Source organism: Psittacula echo (genome assembly GCF_963264785.1).
Source record: "Psittacula echo genome assembly, chromosome: 10".
In the NCBI taxonomy this organism is placed as follows: Eukaryota; Metazoa; Chordata; class Aves; order Psittaciformes; family Psittacidae; genus Psittacula; species Psittacula echo.
Window position 1 is genome coordinate 16,377,528 of NC_137741.1, and position 18,329 is coordinate 16,395,856.

The 18,329-nt window shown below is 41.3% G+C and overlaps 1 long non-coding RNA gene across 1 annotated transcript; it reads left to right on the forward strand.

Moving 5' to 3' along the window:
* Positions 1–3,932: 3,932 nt before the first annotated feature.
* Positions 3,933–17,862, forward strand: LOC308225518. The gene is made up of 5 exons (XR_013957753.1): positions 3,933–4,352; positions 6,962–7,030; positions 7,718–7,803; positions 11,993–12,049; positions 17,456–17,862. It is a non-coding gene; the product is annotated as an uncharacterized lncRNA (long non-coding RNA).
* The last annotated feature ends 467 nt before the right edge of the window (positions 17,863–18,329 follow it).

Sequence of the window (18,329 nt, forward strand, 5' to 3'; positions counted from 1 at the left end):
TTAAATGCCTACCACAAAACAGCTTGCTGCGTTCAAAGGGCATTTGATATCCTGTTTGCATATTCTCTATCGAAATAATCCAAACTATTATGTTTGGCTTGGGGCCTAGAAAATTGTTGCTGATTTCTCCTCCAAAGTGATAGAGTTTTGGTTGAAGAAAACTTTGGTGACATTGCGCACATCTCTCAATCTTGTTTAGATTCCTGTTTTCTATTTCAAAAGGCAATACTTAACCATTATGTCAAATATTGGTGTCAGATCTCTGGCCTTTCTGTTTTATTTGTGTCTCCAAAGCACTGTATGCTATGTTTGCACCTCATATATTGAAGATTTTTCACCAATCTTTTGGTATCCTCTGGTACAAAGGGCATGTTGGGGCAGGCAGGGAAAGGCCACTGCCCTGTGACATTACCATTTGCTTTTGCATGTTGTCCTAAGGGGTGATAACAATCTTCATGGGAGCTGGGGGGAAGGAAAGAAGGTTGTATAAGAAAATAGTTTGGGTGAGTACCAGAAGGCGAGGTTGTGTAGAATTCTAGCCACAGATGCAGTCTCAGAAAATAGTTCCCAAATTAGTAATGGAAACATTAAGTTGTCTCATTATTATCAGATACATGGATCGTAAGATATGGCTGAAGTATTTGGTGTAATGATACACAGAGCAAGAAAGCATGTCTTCTAAAAGAGAAGAAATAAACTGTGTGGAGGAATTTGCAGTTGGGTAGAAATGCTGAATATAGAAGGGAAGAAAAATAAAAGGGGGTAACCACAGAGGCAGTAAGAATGAGAATGTTGTGTTTATACAGAGCTGACCATGGGAGATAAAAATGTGAAAAAGGAGGCTAGCACTGTTCGTTAGGAGAGAATGCAAACTGAATGTTACTGGTACATGAACAGCAAAGTTGTCTGAGTGCCAGCGTTCTGAATGTTCACACAGATACAACTCACATGAGGCCAAGAAACAGAAGAGGTACTGGATATTTGGGTAAGGTTTTCTGTAGCTGCTGTAGGCCTTGTTGGCCAGGAAGCAAAAGAGCAGCAGTGAATATGCTTAATCTGGATATTAAACTTCCAATAGGTTGGGTTTTTTTTTTTTTTTTTTTTTTTTTTTGTTACATGTAGCAGCAATACAGCAAGTGACTTTCAAAAGCATTTCTGTAAATAAATCATAGAATCCTAGAATAGTTAGGATTGGAAAGGACCTTAAGATCATCCAGTTCCAACCCCCCTGCCATGGGCAAGGACACCACACTAAACCATGGCACCCAAGGTTCTGTCCAGCCTGGCCTTGAACACCGCCAAGGATGGAGCATTCACAACCTCCCTGGGCAACCCATTCCAGTGCCTCACCACCCTCACAGTAAAGAACTTCCTCCTTGTATCTTATCTAAACTTCCCCTGTTTAAGTTTTAACTCATTACCCCTTTGTCCTATCACGACAGTCCCTAATGAGGAGTCCCTTCCCAGCATCCTTACAGGCCCCCTTCAGATACTGGAAGGCTGCTCTGAGGTCTCCCTGCAGCCTTCTCTTCTCCAGGCTGAACAGCCCCAACTTTCTCAGCCTGGCTCCATAGAGGAGGTGTTCCAGTCCCCTGATCATCCTCGTGGCCCTCCTCTGGACTTGTTCCAACAGTTCCATGTCCTTTTTATGTTGAGGACACCAGAACTGCACACAATGCTCCAAGTGAGGTCTCACGAGAGCAGAGCAGAGGGGCAGGATCACCTCCTTCGACCTGCTGGTCACACTCCTCTTGATGCAGCCCAGGATACGGTTGCTTTCTGGGCTGCGAGCACACACTGAAGCCGGCTCATGTTAAGTTTCTCATCGACCAACACCCCCAAGTCCTTCTCTGCAGGGCTGCTCTGAATCTCTTCTTAAACTGTTCTGGCTGGAATCACACTATTCTGTAAGAGTGCAACCATGCCTTGAATGCCTGATCTCTTTTCTGCCCTTCATGTGGCTATTACAAGTGATGACACTTAATGTATTTATTTTTTGTTCTAGAAAGGTATTTGTATTCTGGGAAGAAACAGTAGAAAGGCTGGAAATTGTACACTGAACCTCTAATCTTGGTCCTTGCTGTGAAGTCATCCCTTGCAGTGTTGGCTGAAAATGCCAGTGTAAGTAGAAGTGCTTTTGCTGCGCCCTACTTTTATCTAGTTCCTGCCTTATCGTTGGTTGCCTTTTCCCTTTCCTCATTGTTGGTGGTTTTCCAAGGCGGATAGCATCTCCATTCTGTCCATGCAAACACCTTTACATAAAGTTATATGTGAGTAGTTACACTGACAGCAGAGTAATTCTGAATGGGCATCAAGTTGCAAAACAGGCTTCCTGCTCTCCATGGTCTCCATAGACCAGAACTTCAATAATTCTTCTTGTGTGTGTGTAGGGGGGAAAAAGGCCTTTTGCCCTTTGCCAGTGAGAAGCTATATCTGCTGCTTATTCTTTGGCTGGGGACTCTAGTGCTGTGGCACCTTTATGCAGGCCACCACTATCCCTACAGAGAAAAGCTTTGCTTTTCTATGTGTTTTGAAAGGAAATACATCGCTCAAAATCGTTTCTCCTCAGGGACACCAATGATCAGTTCTTTTCAGGTGGCCATCTGCTGCTGGGTTTTCCAGGACCCAGCTCAAGAGATTGTTGCTAAAGTCCAACTGCATGATTTCAAGTGACTGGGTAGCTCCTGAGACCTTCCATATAATTTTAAGCATTCTTGGTTTAAGTACTGTTATAACTACCTACATTATTAGTATAAAAAAGGAAGAGTGGGGCACCTTTCTCTCGGCTTTTAATGGCTGAAGCTGTGCAAATAAAAGGAGAAAGGCATGCATATCATTCAAAGTGCTGAAGTATGTTAAATATTAATTATGCTGTTCTGTCATGCTCCCTGGGTATCCTTCTTGCAGAGGAACATCATAACTGACTGTCTGGGGACAGACATTTATGACAGTGACCAAGATTGTGGGGGATGCCCCTCTGTGGTGTCGGTATCTGGAGTGGTTTCCATGGCAGTAGTCAAAATAGGAGGCAGTGTCCTGGTGAGGTTGGCACACCAGGCAGGTTCTAAGCGTTAGTTAAAAATAAAAGCCTTATACCTAGTTTTATTTGGATGCCTGTGGCGTTTTTCAGAGGTGCTAATGAGGACTGGGATTGATGCTGCAGGCAGGCGGGTGCTGAGGTACTGCTGCCGCTTTGCTCCAGCGGGGCTTAGGAGTGCGGTGAGGCGGATAACGCAGAGGGAGCCCAGGGCAGTTTGTGGTGGGCTTTTGTGGCACTTACGGGGCGAGGTGGACAGCAAACCGTGCCGTTAAGTGACGGCAGAGGCTCTATATCGGTGCAGGCTGGCGAGGGTTGCCCCGGGCAGTCCGAGGGCTGAAGTACGGGGAGATCTGTGAAGCGTGGGCTACACGAGCAGGCGGTGCTCAGCCCGAGCGGGTCACGGCTAAGCTGAGGCGGGGTGGAGCCGGGGCCGCCCCGGCCAGGTGGTGCTGGGGCCGAAGGGTGTCTCCGAGCGACGCGCCCGCTCGCTCCTTCCCCTCAGGGGAAGCTTGTGCGGACGGGGCGCGAGCCCGGGGCGGGCGGGCAGGAGCCAATGGGGAGCGGCCGGCGCCGCTCGGCAGCACTCGGCGGCGGGCGCTGAGGCGGGGAGCGCAGCCAATGGGAGGCCGGGGCCGCGGTGCGCGCGCGCGGGGGGGGTGGGGGGGAAGGTGGAAGGAGGGCGCGGCGCGGCCAATGGGAGCGGTGCGCGCGCTCGGGCCTGGCGGGGAGGGCGCGGCTCTGCCAATGGAGAGCGGCGCGCGGCTCGCGCGCAGCAGAGGGCCGGGCTGTGCGGTGCGGGGGGAGGAGAAGGGGAGGGGGAGGGAGGCTGCGCGCCATGGGTAGGGGGCAGGGGCGCGCGGGCCCGCCCCTTCCTCGCCGCAGTGAGTAGTGAGCGGGCGGCCATGTTGTGCGGGGGGGAGGGGAGGAAGGAGTTGAGAGGAGACGGGAGAGACTCGCTCACACACACGGCACAAGATGGCCGGGGAAGCAGCCGCAGCTGCAGCCGCGCTCCCGGGCGCCTTCCCCGCCGCTCGGAGCGGGGAGACCCGCCGAGCGTCCCAGGTGCCGGTCTTGGGGTCTAAGTCCGGCCCGGCACTTTAAGGGCTCCGGGGCGACGGAGGGCGGCGAGCAGGGCTGCCTTGTGAGGCTGCCGACGGGCGGAGAGCAATGGCGCCGGGCTCCGGGGCTCTGCCCGCGCCTCTCCCTTGCCGCGCGGGCGCGGGGCCGTCCTTCGCCGCTGGCAGGGTGAGGAGGGGAGCAGCGCCCCGTTCTCCGGGCCCGCGTTGCCTGCCGACGGGCTGCTCTTTGCCGGGTAAGTGCCGGAGTCTTCTCGCTTCTCATTGTCCTTTGTCCTTGGGAGGAAAAACAAAATGTCCTTGGAGCCGGGAGGGGGAGGGGGCGCCTGCCTCTCCCTGCCCCCCCCCCCGCTGCTCATGAGGGGAGCCTTGGGGACCCCCACTGGTCTCCGTGACCCCGTTCGGGTGCGGGGGGAGCCGCACAGTTTGGGGAGGGAACGGCAGGAGAAAAGGGGTGCCGCAGAGGGAGCCCGGCTCGGCGGCCGCGCCGCTGACACTCGGCTCCCGAGCTGCAGAGTGCTCCCCCTCCCCCTTGTTCATGCAGCACCGAGGGGGCTCCGCACATGCCGTGCTCCCCCATTGCAGCACGGAGACGGGGGCAGCTACAGGCGGCCTCCCCAGTGCAGTAGTGGGGAGAGGGGGGGCTGCAGACCTGTTCGTCTCCAGTACAGCGTGGAAGGGGGCATCTGCAAACCAGCTTGTAACTCCATTGCAGCAGTAAAGGGGAGGGGGGGAGAGATGAAGACTGTACTACATCATCAGTTAAATGTTTAGCCCCAAGCCCCTATCTGTTTAAAGAGCATTTGTTGCCCATTGCTGTTCAGATGGGAATATGTTTTCGTAGTTTGTGAGAACAAAGACGCCATGTCCTTTTTTCCTTAAAAATAAAACTTGGTGTTTTTTTGTGGGGTGTTGGCTTTTAACTCTTTGTAAACCGGTAAGAAGAAAAAAAACAGGCTGCGGATGAGACAGCTTAATACTTTACTTGAAACAATAGATAGAAATTTACTTCGCTTGAAAAACAGTAGCTTAGGTGCCGAACTTTAAAGAAAACTCTGAAGAATTACGTGCAGCATGATTTTGCAATTAAGACGGCGATGCAAAAACTTGAAAGGTTTTAAAAAACAAAGCTCGGTGATGCCGAGTCTGCAGTTTAAAGTTGGCAAAATACTACAGTTGTGATTTAGACAACGCTACGAGAAGAAAAGGTAGTTTCTTAAATACGAATTAACGTGAGAAGCGAACGAGTTTGTGTGTGACATTAGAAGCTTTTAAAAGGCGTTTATTTGGTGTCAGTTTTTAGTGTTCAGTTTAGGTATTTTTGAGGGGTCTCGCGGTGTTTTCTGTTTCTGTAGCATTTTTATCGTCGTTTCGATGGTTAATAATTTAGAAGTTGTACAACACCTATCGCACGACTTCGTAAAAATGCAAGTTTAAATGGAATGCCCGGTATTTGCTTTGTGTTGGCTCGCATTCGGCAATTGCCGATTTAAGGGTAAAATTCTAATTCTAAATGTTCAAAAACTCACGGTAGTTAGAGCAAGAGGTAAACAAGAACTTCAGTTGGAATTGGAGGTTGTGTATAGCCGTATTTGTTGGATTTATCTGGTGTGTGCGCTTGTGCGGGATTATAAAACTCCGTGCAGGTTTTAAATGCTGCAGTTGGAGGTAAATCTACATTTTTTGGGACTTACTCTGCAAATACAAATCCGTCATTACAACTATGAAAGTTGGCTTTTTGTGGTTGGTTTGGAAATACAAAGGCAAGTTTCATCAGCAGTTGGACTTCTATCACCTTTATGCCGAGTGTTCGCTCTCTGTATTTTGGATTTGGATTATGGTGGTTTTATAATCGCAGCAACAGTTCTGCAGTGTAGAACAGGTTCTGACATGCACACTTCGCTGAAAAGAAAGTTCTAGCTTTAGGTGGGTGTCTGCTGTATTTAAGAAAACATACATATATTAGGGGATAATGTTTTAAACAGCTTTGACTTGTTTCAGCCAGTGAAAATAAAATTACAGCTAAGTGTCTCTGAAAATGAAGTGCTTTTCTTAATGTATTTTTTAATGGTTCTGCTTTTTTAAAAGTGTAGGAATTTAAATGAGGCTGAAATGGTTTTTAAATTACCTACGTATTTACAGAATGATTCAGACTTCTAGAGTATGAAATAGTGCTGCAAAATAAAACGTTAAGCCTTTTCACAAAAGGCAAGAAAAGTTGGCTAGAGGTAGTGTAAAGCTGGTGTTCTTTGTATTAAAGAGTATAGTTGGGGATTTGATGAAAGGTGAAAGCAGCTGCAGGCTTCAGATTTGGATTCTGAAGGGCAAAAGAGATGTCTTTTTTGAGGGGGAGATCAAGTAACTTCTGCCTTAAAATTCACAGAAGCTGATGACAGAAGCCATTTTACAATTACTTTGCTATCACTAGAGGTTTTATTTAATTTTGCATAGCCTACTTCTAAAGACTTTAGTATGAATAGAAAGTACAAGGAGTGAGAGGTATTGCGTGGTAAATTACTCTTAAAGAAAGCTTAAATTGTCCAGACATTTGCTCTTAAGTCCTTCAAAATTAATGGGAGACAGAAGAGCAGATTGCAGTTATCCATGCAAAAACACAGATCATGCATGTTGTATGTCAGTCACTCTTCAGTGTTTTTCTACAGCCAAGTATGACAGCCACCCGTACTTTTATTTTTAGAGTTCTAAAGATACAGTTACTGCTATCATAAGTTTTTCCTAACTTAATAATTGCGTGAAGATCAACAAATTTTAACCATCTGACTTGTTCTGCTTTTCTAAAGCAAAATGCTGACAATTTCTATACTTTCTTTTTTTTTTTTTTTAGGTAGAATTCCATGAATTTCTTATGTCCTGACCAGCTTCCAGAAGAATCGTTTGTACCTTCTTTTCTTAGGTAAGAGTGTTTATAACTTGTGGTAGTATGTTCATTTCCTTGGGATTTTTTTTAATCTTGGGATTTGCCTTTTTGCTTCTGTGCAGACAGGAATTAAAAATCTTACTTTAAAATTGTTAGGAACACGTTTTATAAACTATCTGGACTTTTTAAAAGGCTTTTTTTTGTCCACCAGACTGTCCAAAAACTATGGTGGGTTTGGTACTACTTAAGTTTATATTTTAGTTTAAGGCTTTTTTTTAATAAACATATAGAATCATAAATAGTTAGGGTTGGAAAGGAATATGCAGAGATATGCATGGAATTTGGTGCAAAGTGGCAGTATTTTCATACAAACCCAGAAGTGCCATGTGTCCCGTTGCACCTGTGAAAACCTGCATTGAACTTTAACAGTTGTTTGGGTTTTGTGCTTAATGAGTTCGTAGCATTAACACTTAGGGATATTCTAGGATATGTATCTGACAGTAATAACCCAAGACTTAAGGTATTTGTGCTGAAGGACATTTAGGGAGCCTTGTTACTTGTTTTTGCTAACGCTTAGCAAGGATAGGTTATTACATTTTTGTAATGCAGGTAAAATTCTTATTAAACTTACTGATTTGAAAAAACAGAGAACATTAGAACTGTAGGTAAAATCTGTACTTATTTTTGTTTTCAGACAAACCTGGTTTTGTTTTCTCTTTAAAGGCTATTGGCTGGATATTGTTCTTGCTTCCAAAGATTCATATGCTGGGTAAAAGTCCTTGAGCAAAATTCTGTACTGTGCTTACCAGGTATGTTACACTGTGTTGTATTGGTTTGTTTTTCAGTGTGTGATTTTTGGTTTGTTTTCTGGGTTTTTTTAATGCTTTTTTTTCTTAATAATTATCCTGGAAATAATGTTTTTAGCAAAATAAACATTGACCATTGAAGCTACAATGTTTTACCGTGTTGAATTTTCTTTCAAGTTTTAATGCATTTGAAAAACATTTGTAGGCACTAAATACAGTAATCGTAATGTCTCCTTACACATCATCTAAGATTTTTATAGTCGGTCATAAGTAAGACTTATTTTTATGAATCTGAAATGACCACGTCAACATGTAAAATAGAGCTCTGCTTATGAGGATTGCCATCTCCACTAAGGACATTGAGTCCAATCAGACTTTAGAAGTGCTTTTCCTTCAGTTCTAAGTACTGGTTCATTAGCAAATGACACTCTGAAGCTTTTCTTTTCCAATAAAATGTTTTTATACAGTAAACTCAGAAATTCTCTGTTCAGGGTAAATTTTACTCTAAATGCCTAAATCTGCACCCAGTTGTTACGAAGTATCTGCTGTCCTTCTTGCAGGATAAGCAAATCTGCTTTCTGAGGTTTGATTTATACTTTTTTTGGTACACTTTAAGGTTCTACATTTAGAGACAGCAACATGTTACTTTTGAGTCATGCTTACATTGCTGTAATTAAAAGTAGGGAATCTTATTTGCCTGTCTTAACTGGTTCCTTTTCGCAGCTTACCATGCTAATGTACTTCAGTACGTATGCAGGAGCTCAAAGCGTAAGGCATCTTCATGAAGACGTGTATCAGGATTCTCAGAAATGCTCTTGATAATTTGCATTAAAAAAATACATAATTTATCACAATAACTTAATACAGATCTTGCGAAGCCCTGCTTGAGTGCAGCTGTTCTTTTTGGCTTGGATGAAGGCTTCAGCCTGGTCATATAAAAGGAGTCATATACCAATATTGCATAAGCTTCTTAAAAATGTCTCTAGGTTGTAATAAACCTTCATCTGCAGTAAGTCACTGCTGATACGCAAGGCAAAATTCAGGTAATATTTCTAGATAATAGATACGTATCATACACCTCGGATGTCCTGCAACAACACGCAGCTATCGAACGAGGCTGTTAGGTATGTTCGAGAACTTCATTGTTGTAGCTGTGTGATGGGAATTTTTGAGAATTAGAAGTTTGTGTTAGAAATTATTTGGTACCTTGAGAAGAACAGCAGAATGTACTTGAAATCCCAAGTGAATTTTCAATTTGGAGAGTCAAAATCACCAGATATTGCACAGTCTTGTTACGATAAAGGCAAGACCAGCCTGATTCATGTAAAAGTCTGGTAGTAATAACGGAATTGAATTTGTCAGACTTGAGACTTATATTCCTAATGTTAACTCTTTAAATGTTTAAAGCTGTAACTTCTAGTTGACCTGCTCTTAAAAAAATAATGATAAGAAAATACAGTGCTTAAGAGCAGAGTAATCTTGACTGACCTGAGTGACATTGAGCACTTTGATCTTAATGGTATTACATATTTCCTATCTCGTCCTCATGATGTTGGGCTAAATAGATACAATAAAAACAGTTTTAAATGTCCCTTGTTACTTCTGTGAGCTCTTTGGAGCTTCCTTTTCTAGTCAGAACCGCGTGTTTTCATCTAGTAAATGGCAGCTTGATTTTTAGGTTAGGTAGACCTCAGCAGCCAGATGCACCACTACTGGGAGCTTGGGGGAAGTTTTAAGGTCATGACCACCCTACCCCTTACTGATGAGGATTGACAAGACAGAAGAAAGTGCTCTGGTGGAGTGTTAACTTCTGGTAGAGGAAGCTGTTCCTCTGTGGTGATACAAACCATATTAAGTAGTCTCATAGAACTAATATGTAGCACTTGACGGCTTATCTGGAAAAACATTGGTGTGGTGATAGGTCATCTTTTCCAAAATACCTTCTTAACTTACTCCAAGAAGGAATCTGATGTTGAGTACATGGCTTTAGAGCTGACCTAACCTTATGCTGTAACAGGAGCTATACTTTCCTGGTTCTTGAAATGAGAAGTTGCCAATCTTTTGGTAAAGGAGTCATGACCTATGATGCAAGGCTTGTGTTGTGTGACATAGGCTGTACTGGACTGAACACATCTCAGTCTGTAGTTCTAAAATAAAGATAAGCCACAACTACAAAGCTACTGGGGAAAAAGGTAAATCTGTTTAAATAGGGGATAGATTTATTTTTTAATCACATGGGATATAACAATTACTGTGAGTAGTCTGATGAAAAGATTTTGTGTGACACTCATTAAATAAATTGAATGTTGAATAGGAATTACAGGTGTTAATCTGATAGGCTAATTTTGTTCAGCTGAAACTTGTATTTACTAGCTGTAGTTCGTGGCGCTTGGCACAGATCTTTAGCTTTTGTGGTGCATTCTATAGTTAGTATGTTTTGGATGTTAAAATTCAAAACCTCAGAATACAGTGATAAACTTCATAGTGGTGTGAAAACGATCACTTGTGATCATATAAATGAAATATAATGTTTTAGTTACATCTTGGTGCTGTTTTTACGAGACTACTGAGTGGTATATACCAGTCTGACAAATACTAGATTCCTTTTGCAAAATTTTGCTGAGGTCAGAAGAATGGGCTCTGGTTGAGTCTTAGTAAAATTTTCAGTAGAAGAAGCTGTTTCTTTGGGGTCATATAAAGCCATATTAGAGATCTTCCTTAAATACTTCATGAGATTACCGTAACTGGATGCAAAATGTAGAATTAAAGAAAACAGGAAGGAACTTGAATGCAGATGATGTATGTTTAGCTGTGCTGTGATTAAAAAGAGCCAAGAGCTGTAAGTTGAAAATCTTTATGCCATTACCTAGTCTTCAAATTGTAGTTTTGAAGTGGCTGTTAGGAGAGAAATGGTATGCATAGGACAGAAGGAGATATACAGAGTATAAGTAAATCTCATCTAGTTCATTTCTTAGGCTTTGCATGACTGATAAATGCCTCTTGGATGATGAAAGTCCAGCAGCCATGTTGTGTTCCTTCTACAAAGTGCCTGTCCACCATTTTAGAACTACTTCAGTTTTGTGCTTCCATTTAATAGCAGCTGTTTGGTCACATGGACGTGCATGGTTTAAACCTTGAAATTTCATGTTGGTCTGGATGCTCTACACATTTGTGCCAGTTCACTACTGCATTTTTTTGTAATTTCCCCTTTCTAAAGAGATTTTTTCCGTATTAATACTTTCAAGTAGCTTACATCAACAGAGACATTGCAGCTCTGTCATCGCAGCTTTCTTTCCACACATCTGAGTAGCTACCAATTTGAAGAGGAGAACTCAGAATACGGTAGAAAATTATGCAGAGGATGCTATCACTGAACAGGTTCATTAATTTTTACAAATTTGAGGCTATATTCCCATTCAAATAGATTCTGGGAGATCACAAGAGAAGCTCTTTGCTTGTGAATAACTTGCATAGCTCATGATCGTGCATGGCTTCGTAAGTTGAAATTCAAAGTAAAAAGAGCGTGTTCATGAGTTGATTTAGAGTTTTAGGTCTTATTTTAATCTTACTATCTCTTCTAAACATGATTTTGATTACATGCTTATTGATGTGAATTGCCAATAAGCATTTTCAAAGTTGAGTTTTCAAATTTGGGCCTTGCCCATAGGCAGGTAATTTTGAGATAGAGTAGATGACTTGTTCCATATTACTGCGTTAAAGCGATTCCACTGCGTCCTCCTGGTACCACCTCTCAGTTCAATGGGTATTTTAATTCTCTTCATGTGAAGGGCAGATCAGTTGGTTTAGGAATACTTCACTTGAAGTCTCACTGACAGTTTTCAAAAAAATCAAGCAATTTTGTTGTTGTTGCTTTGTCTCTCAAGGGATCTGTATCCAGGACTGGGCCTGAATTGCTTGGGTGGTTTGCATAGGTTCTTTGATACCAGGTTGCTAGTGAGATTTCAATTTTTTAATAAAATTGTCTCTTGTACCATATGCTGAGAATGTTTTGGTGTTTGGTTTTCTTTTTGAGGATAGGTCGTTTGTAATACTGCTAGGCTAGTGCTCAGGTCTGCTAGACCCTTAAGGTGTGGGCTTTTTTCTTTTAATTTTTTTTTTTTTTTAATTATTTTTATTATTTATTTTTAATTTTCTTTTAATTCTAGTGTTTAACATACCATTTTCCCTACAGATGTGTTGAGGAATTGATTTACTCTAAGCAAAATAACTCCCCTTGGTTGAAGCACTGGTAAGTTGTTACTCCTAATAACATTTACTTTTTAGCTTTAAAAAGACCCCAACAAACACACATGGTTATAATGTTTAACTTGCTGAAGGTTTTGGCTGAATCCATCCTGAAGTTCCTTCAAGTGTGTCTGCGTGTGCATGTGTGTTTCTAGAAGGCTCAGTCAGAAGGACCCTAGGATGATTTCTTGCTAGGCTCCTAGGAAATGAAGCTATACTTGGATAGTACTCAATCTGTCTCTCTGGAGAACATCTTTCATACCCAGTTGTAGTTCTTTGGTCTTCTGCTTCTGTGATTTGACTCCATATTTTGTTTAGAACTGTTAAATCACAGATTTGCTTGTTCAGAAGGGTTTGGTTGCACAAGTGTCTGTCTCTACAGAGCAGTACTGCACACGATTTGGATAACAAATGATGTGGAAGGTATGATAGCAGGAAGAACTTGTCTTACAAGCTTCTTGTATTGTCCTTTTATGCTTCTGTCACGATCAGTGAGAGTCTGAGCAGATAGTAACTGTCTTCTGTGATTGTTCTATTTCTGTTCTTCATAAAGCTTCAGCTTTGCAGAAAATGGTATGTAATGCTGCTACATTTTCCTGTATTAAGCTGCTAGCTGATACACTTAATTTAGGAATCATTCCTCATAATCAAAACGCAAAATTGGCAGGCTTGAGTAGAAAAATATCATTCAGTTCTGTACTGGCTGGATATGGGGAAAGGATTTTCTTCAGTTTCCTTAACTAAAGGGAGTTTGGTCTTGACCTTGCTGTCTCTGGCACATTCTCTGACATTGTTGGGAGTTGCCTGTGGAAAGACCCAAGTTCTTTTGTCTTCCTGTCTGCTTAAAATTCAGACTCCTTGAGTGTACATTTTTAATTAGGGCATTCATTGCATTTTGTGTACATGAATTAACTTTCCTAGTGGGAAGCTCTGTTCCTCTAGACCTAGGCTTCAGAGTATGTGCTTTTCTTTAAGAGAGACAGTTTCTTGGAGACCGTTCTTTCAGTTTGACATGCTACCTGATTGAGTAATGCCTGCCTTAGACTGCAGACAGCTTGAGAAAATGTCGTTCCAAGATGCAAATACCATTTCAATGGATAGATGACAGTGATTTAACTGTGCAGTGGCTGTGTATATTAGCAGAGACCTCCAGCAGCCATGCTTGCCTTGTACAAACTGCCATCTATGCTGCCTCCACGCAAGAAAAGCAGCTTCTCCCTGGTTGTACTCCAAAGTCCCATGCTTCTGATTGCTCACGTGGTGTGCAGGCTAATGGAGAGGTCTTTGAAAGGAGAAGGAGCATGTGGGGATAAGCTGCAAACTTCGATAGGCTGTGTTATTGTGGCCGTGTGCTGCTCTTAGGTACACTTCATTCTGAAGCGGTTTTATCGCTCAGTTTTCAGTCCTGAGGTAGGATTTATGAACTTTGAGGAATTCAGTTCTTATTGTGTGTACCTCTGCTCAGTTTTCATGCTCTTTGATTAGTGTTTCATCTCTTCTACTGCTGTGTAAGTTTTTTTACTTGGTTCTTCAGAAGTCCTAAGCTATTTTTCACACTGCAGGTATGTGTAGAACAGCATGCTTCTTGCTGTGTTAGAAGCAAATGTTTCTCCTTTAACTATTCTTCAGAAGTCTTCGTGTGCTGTCCACTGATGCCTTTCTCCCCCAGACACCTGCTCTAATCTCTGAACATGTGACTCGTGTTCCATTTTTGTATTAATTTTCCTCTGTTTCCTACATCGTTCTTCTTTCCGTATGCATTTTTTCTGTTTTCTTTCCTTGGATTGTAAATTAGCTATTGTCATATCTGATTTCCTGAGCAGGAATTTGGCTTTTCAGTTGTACCCTGAGTAATTCTTCCATGCTTTTTGGTTTTATAATCCTTACCTAAAGGAGGGTGTGGAACTCTTAATTGACATAAACAGTTGTGGTCAGAAGCAGTTGTTTCAAGATGCATTTGTCAAAACATGTAAATGTATGTATCTGCAAAGATCCAGTATTCCCCTTGCTGCTTAACACAGATACTGTTCAGTTGAAGCACCCATTTATTTTTTACCTTTATTTTTTTAACTAGAAGAGGGGAAACACTTGACACCACCAGAAGCTTTATTGAAGTTGGCATACTTTGTTTCATGCAATAAAATTTATTATTTAAAAAAATAATACCCACAAAAACGTGCATCAGTGAATCAAGTCCCATTTTACCTAAAATTAATCTCTAAATCTGAGAAACCTGGCAAAGAGCCTTTCTTAGCTAAAAATACGTGATCCTACATGAGTTGTGCTATGACTGCTGTGTTGACTGAAGATCTGTTAGTGGTAAAAGCAGACTCATAACTGTACAGAGTCCTACTTGGATTTAAAGATTAGACAGAACACCATTATGGACTTTAGATGTCAATAAAAGGCACGCCTGCTTTTTCCTCTAGTGTAAAAGTTACCAGAGGTGTGTCTTTGACAGAGTCTTGCTTTGATGAACTTTAAAGTGTAGAACTTAAGGTTTGGTTTGCTCAGAACCTCATTCTGTCCATTCAGCTCCCTCTGTTGGAGTGAGGGGAGTTCCCTTTACTAGCAATATGTCACTTTGGTTTTGAAGTTGAAGCCTTGGTGTGAGACACTTCACTTTGTAAATGTGTTACTGGTGTCTTACACACTTGTGCTTAGGTTGCATGTCATCATTGGCCTTCAGTCTCACACTTAAGATGTGCAAGGTTTTAATAGATATGAAATGCTGAAGCCATGTTTTCAGTGATGTCATGTACTGCTGTGGTCTCTTAGTAGGTAGAGAAGAATTAATTACCAAAAATTGAAGAGACAGACTTTGGAAACTCAAATGCTTTAACTGTTGCCTTAAACCTTTAGTCATGGCTGTGAGTGGTTTCTGTCGACCCAGACTGTCAATGTACTACCAGTGATTTGAAGGAAACTTTGAAAGCATTACATGACTACTCAGGTCTTTTATTTATCACCACCAGAATACTGTGTTTGGAAACAAATACTGTAAATAGTAAATAATGGAAGCTTGAAAAATGGGATGTTATGGAATGATGTTATGGAAGTAATGAAATAATTCATCTAAGAAAAGATTAGGTTCTTCAATGGCTACTTGAAGTATAGGATCACTACCTGTCTTAGTGGAGGAGAATATTTTGCAACATTATTGAAACTTCTTAGTAAAATGTGCTCTAATTCATCAACAAACAAGTGCTGTGACATACTTTGAAGTAAATGTAGATTCCACATGAAAAAGCATACAGATTGCTATTAATATTTTGGCCATTACGATGGCATCTTCTTGATGTATAAATAATTTTCAGAACAAGGACTGTTGTAACATCTTCCTAATTAGCAGCAAACAGAACTGATGATATATTCTGTAAGGTCAAGAGAAGAGTTTAAACTGAATGTGGTGGGGTTATTTGCAGGGTTTTTGGTAGGTGAACCTAGTAGGGAAACTTGCCCTTAAATTGCTTTTGGCAGATCTCATTAGTGTGTAAGGCAGAAGGTTAACCCAACAGAAAAAGGCCTTTCAAGGTGACTAACATGTAACTAAATAACATTTTTGAGAGGTGGGAAAGCTGATGCCAGTAATTAAATTTCCTCATGTTAAGCTACCTAGGGTAACTATAAAAATAATTTTGACTGACTTACTTATGGGGTTTCCACCATGCTCATGTTAGTACTTCTGAATGTTTCTGACAATAGCAGATGACTTTGTGGTGGTTTATTCTTCATGTTTTGGTACCTCGCTCAAGGCATTAGCATTAAAAATTATTTAAAGATATTAATTTATCTTCAGATGCCTAAATGAATTTGAACTAAACCCAACAAACCAAAACAATCACAAGACCTGTTTATTCAGTTTAGTGTGGGGAAGAAATCATGTTTCAACATTTTTAATTGCTGTTGTAACTGAGGATGATTGCAATGCTCAAAACAAAAGATTTCTGCAAACTTGTGAATGCTCAATTTCTGGTTCTGAAAATGTGAAGATCCTGTGGTTGATGAATACTGTTACAACTACGCACATTTCGTAATGCAGAGTGAATTACCAGATCTTGTACTGCACTTCTGTGTGCTGTACTTCTTTTCCATTGTATTTAAAACAAGGAAGTCTGTAGAGGAGTATAAAACAGGACATAGGCACAGTTGTGAAGGTCAGCTTGAGGCTTCACACTGGTCCCATTGCTCTTTGCTTTGCTGTAACTGGTTATTTCGAAATGAGAATGGGGAAGCTGGAATGAGGAGGCAGACTCCACTAGATGGCTCCACGGTTTTTTGCTGTGCTGTGGGTAATTTCTGCATCACTTATAAGAAGCTGCTCAGGATCGTTAAGGGAAGGACCTAGTGGTGCAGTTGGCTTTTAGATGGAATGAGGTTACAGCTATACGCATTCCAAAGAATAAATTGACATTTAAGTGTAGTCACAAAGACATTTTAAAACGTTTTTTGTCTTTTCTACAGTTAGCATTGCTTTGAAGATTATCTTAACACTTAGTAACTTCCTGTACTTGATTTTTGCATGTTAGGAGGACTAGTAGTTGTTGGGGTTTTTTTATATATGAGTTTATTTTTCTTGGAAGAATGTTTAAAGATGCTAACATGGGGTTTTATTTATCCATGTGGAAGCCATTTGATTGGTTTGATTTGTCACTCACCTGGGGGCTTGGCTGCTGTTCTGTAAAGAGTAAACTTGGAATATGGATCAGGAGTAGTATGGTGGCCTTGCTAAAGGCAACTAGTATAACTTGTAACCATTTTCATCTGACTTCGCGCATGTCTTTTCCCACCAGTAACTAAATCAGTCATTCCATTTTTTGTAAGTGTGTGTTTGCTGTTGCACTGTTTGTCTTTCATGAACTGGAAAGTTGGGTTAAGATGGTGCCATGTCTTGTCTTCAGCCAGCATCTGTGTATGGGAAAACGGTTTTCATGCCTATTACATTGGGTTTGATGGATCTATGTCTTTGAAGAAAGGAGCCTGGACAGTCGTTAAATTTGGCTTATTATAATAAACTTGGTTTTCCACTAAGCAGTGCCAGCTTCAGCAGCTGGGTTGGTCCAATAAAGATGGTTGCCAGAGCAAACGTGAGATTTCCCACTGTTGGATTTCTCTAGTGTTAAAACACTATGGAGGAATTCCAGATGGAATTTATGGAGCCTGAGAGGGTTCTTGAACTTCTACCCATTCCTCCCCTACTTCTTTATATTTTTGCTTACAGTTTATATTTCTACTCTTGAACCAATGGTTTGACATTGTTCATGATAAAAGTAGATGTTCTGGAATGTGTAATATGGAATGAAGCATCAGTTATATGTTTAAACTGTCTTCAGGGTACAGTAGTTGAATGTCTTAGTTTAAAGATATGATCTGTATTCCAACAGCATCTTTCTTTTAATTTTCCATAAAGAATCCAATCAGACGAAGAGTGTCAAAAGGAGTCTACGAATGAGACACCAAGATGGCAGTTCCACTGTTGATTGAGAGGTTGAGAAAATGGACTAATGCATGAGTGCTGTGATGTGTCTGTCCAAGAAAAGGATGTTAAATCGTGGACTCTCGTGGTATTAAACCAGAGAAGATCTGGGTTGTGATCATCCTGGCAAATGGACTTTGCACTTGAATTAATAAGGGGACTCTCTCACTGCCTATCCAGTGATGGATCTCTTTGAGGACTGGGTGGCAAAATGTTGCTGTCTGGTTGTGTATGCGTTACAGGCAAATTCATTGGGTAAGAGATCTGGTGCTACCCCTTTGGAGAAAATGTAATATATATATATATTTAAGTGATTTAATAAAAGGTTTTGGTTTCTTTCATGCTTTGTGTTTGTTCTTTCTGGCTAAATATTTTTTTTTCTTACTGTGTTGGTATTGAAGTGGGTGATGGTTTTGGTTGCTATTAAAGTGTGGAATATTTTAGCTGCTAAGCACTAAAGGCAAGGTAAAATGTTATGTTGTATTTGATTTGATTTAAAATGTGGTTTTCATTTGCAAATTCTGTTCACTTTACCATGACTTTCAATGAATTTTTATTCGCTGGTTTGCTCATTCAGGTGCTTGATGTTAGGGGGTTTTTCAGCACTTGGCCTGTTGTCAGGATACTTCTGCTGAACTTTCTGAAGCTATTTTAAGATGGAATTGATGGCAATTGAAGGCTGAGCAAGTATGACAATAAAGGAGTACCTGAATGTTTTGTGTAACTTTTTTAGGTACGCTGCTTGGGTTGTGTATGGGTATAGAAACTTTTCAACAGATTGCCTGGACAATATAGTTCCTAAGCAGCC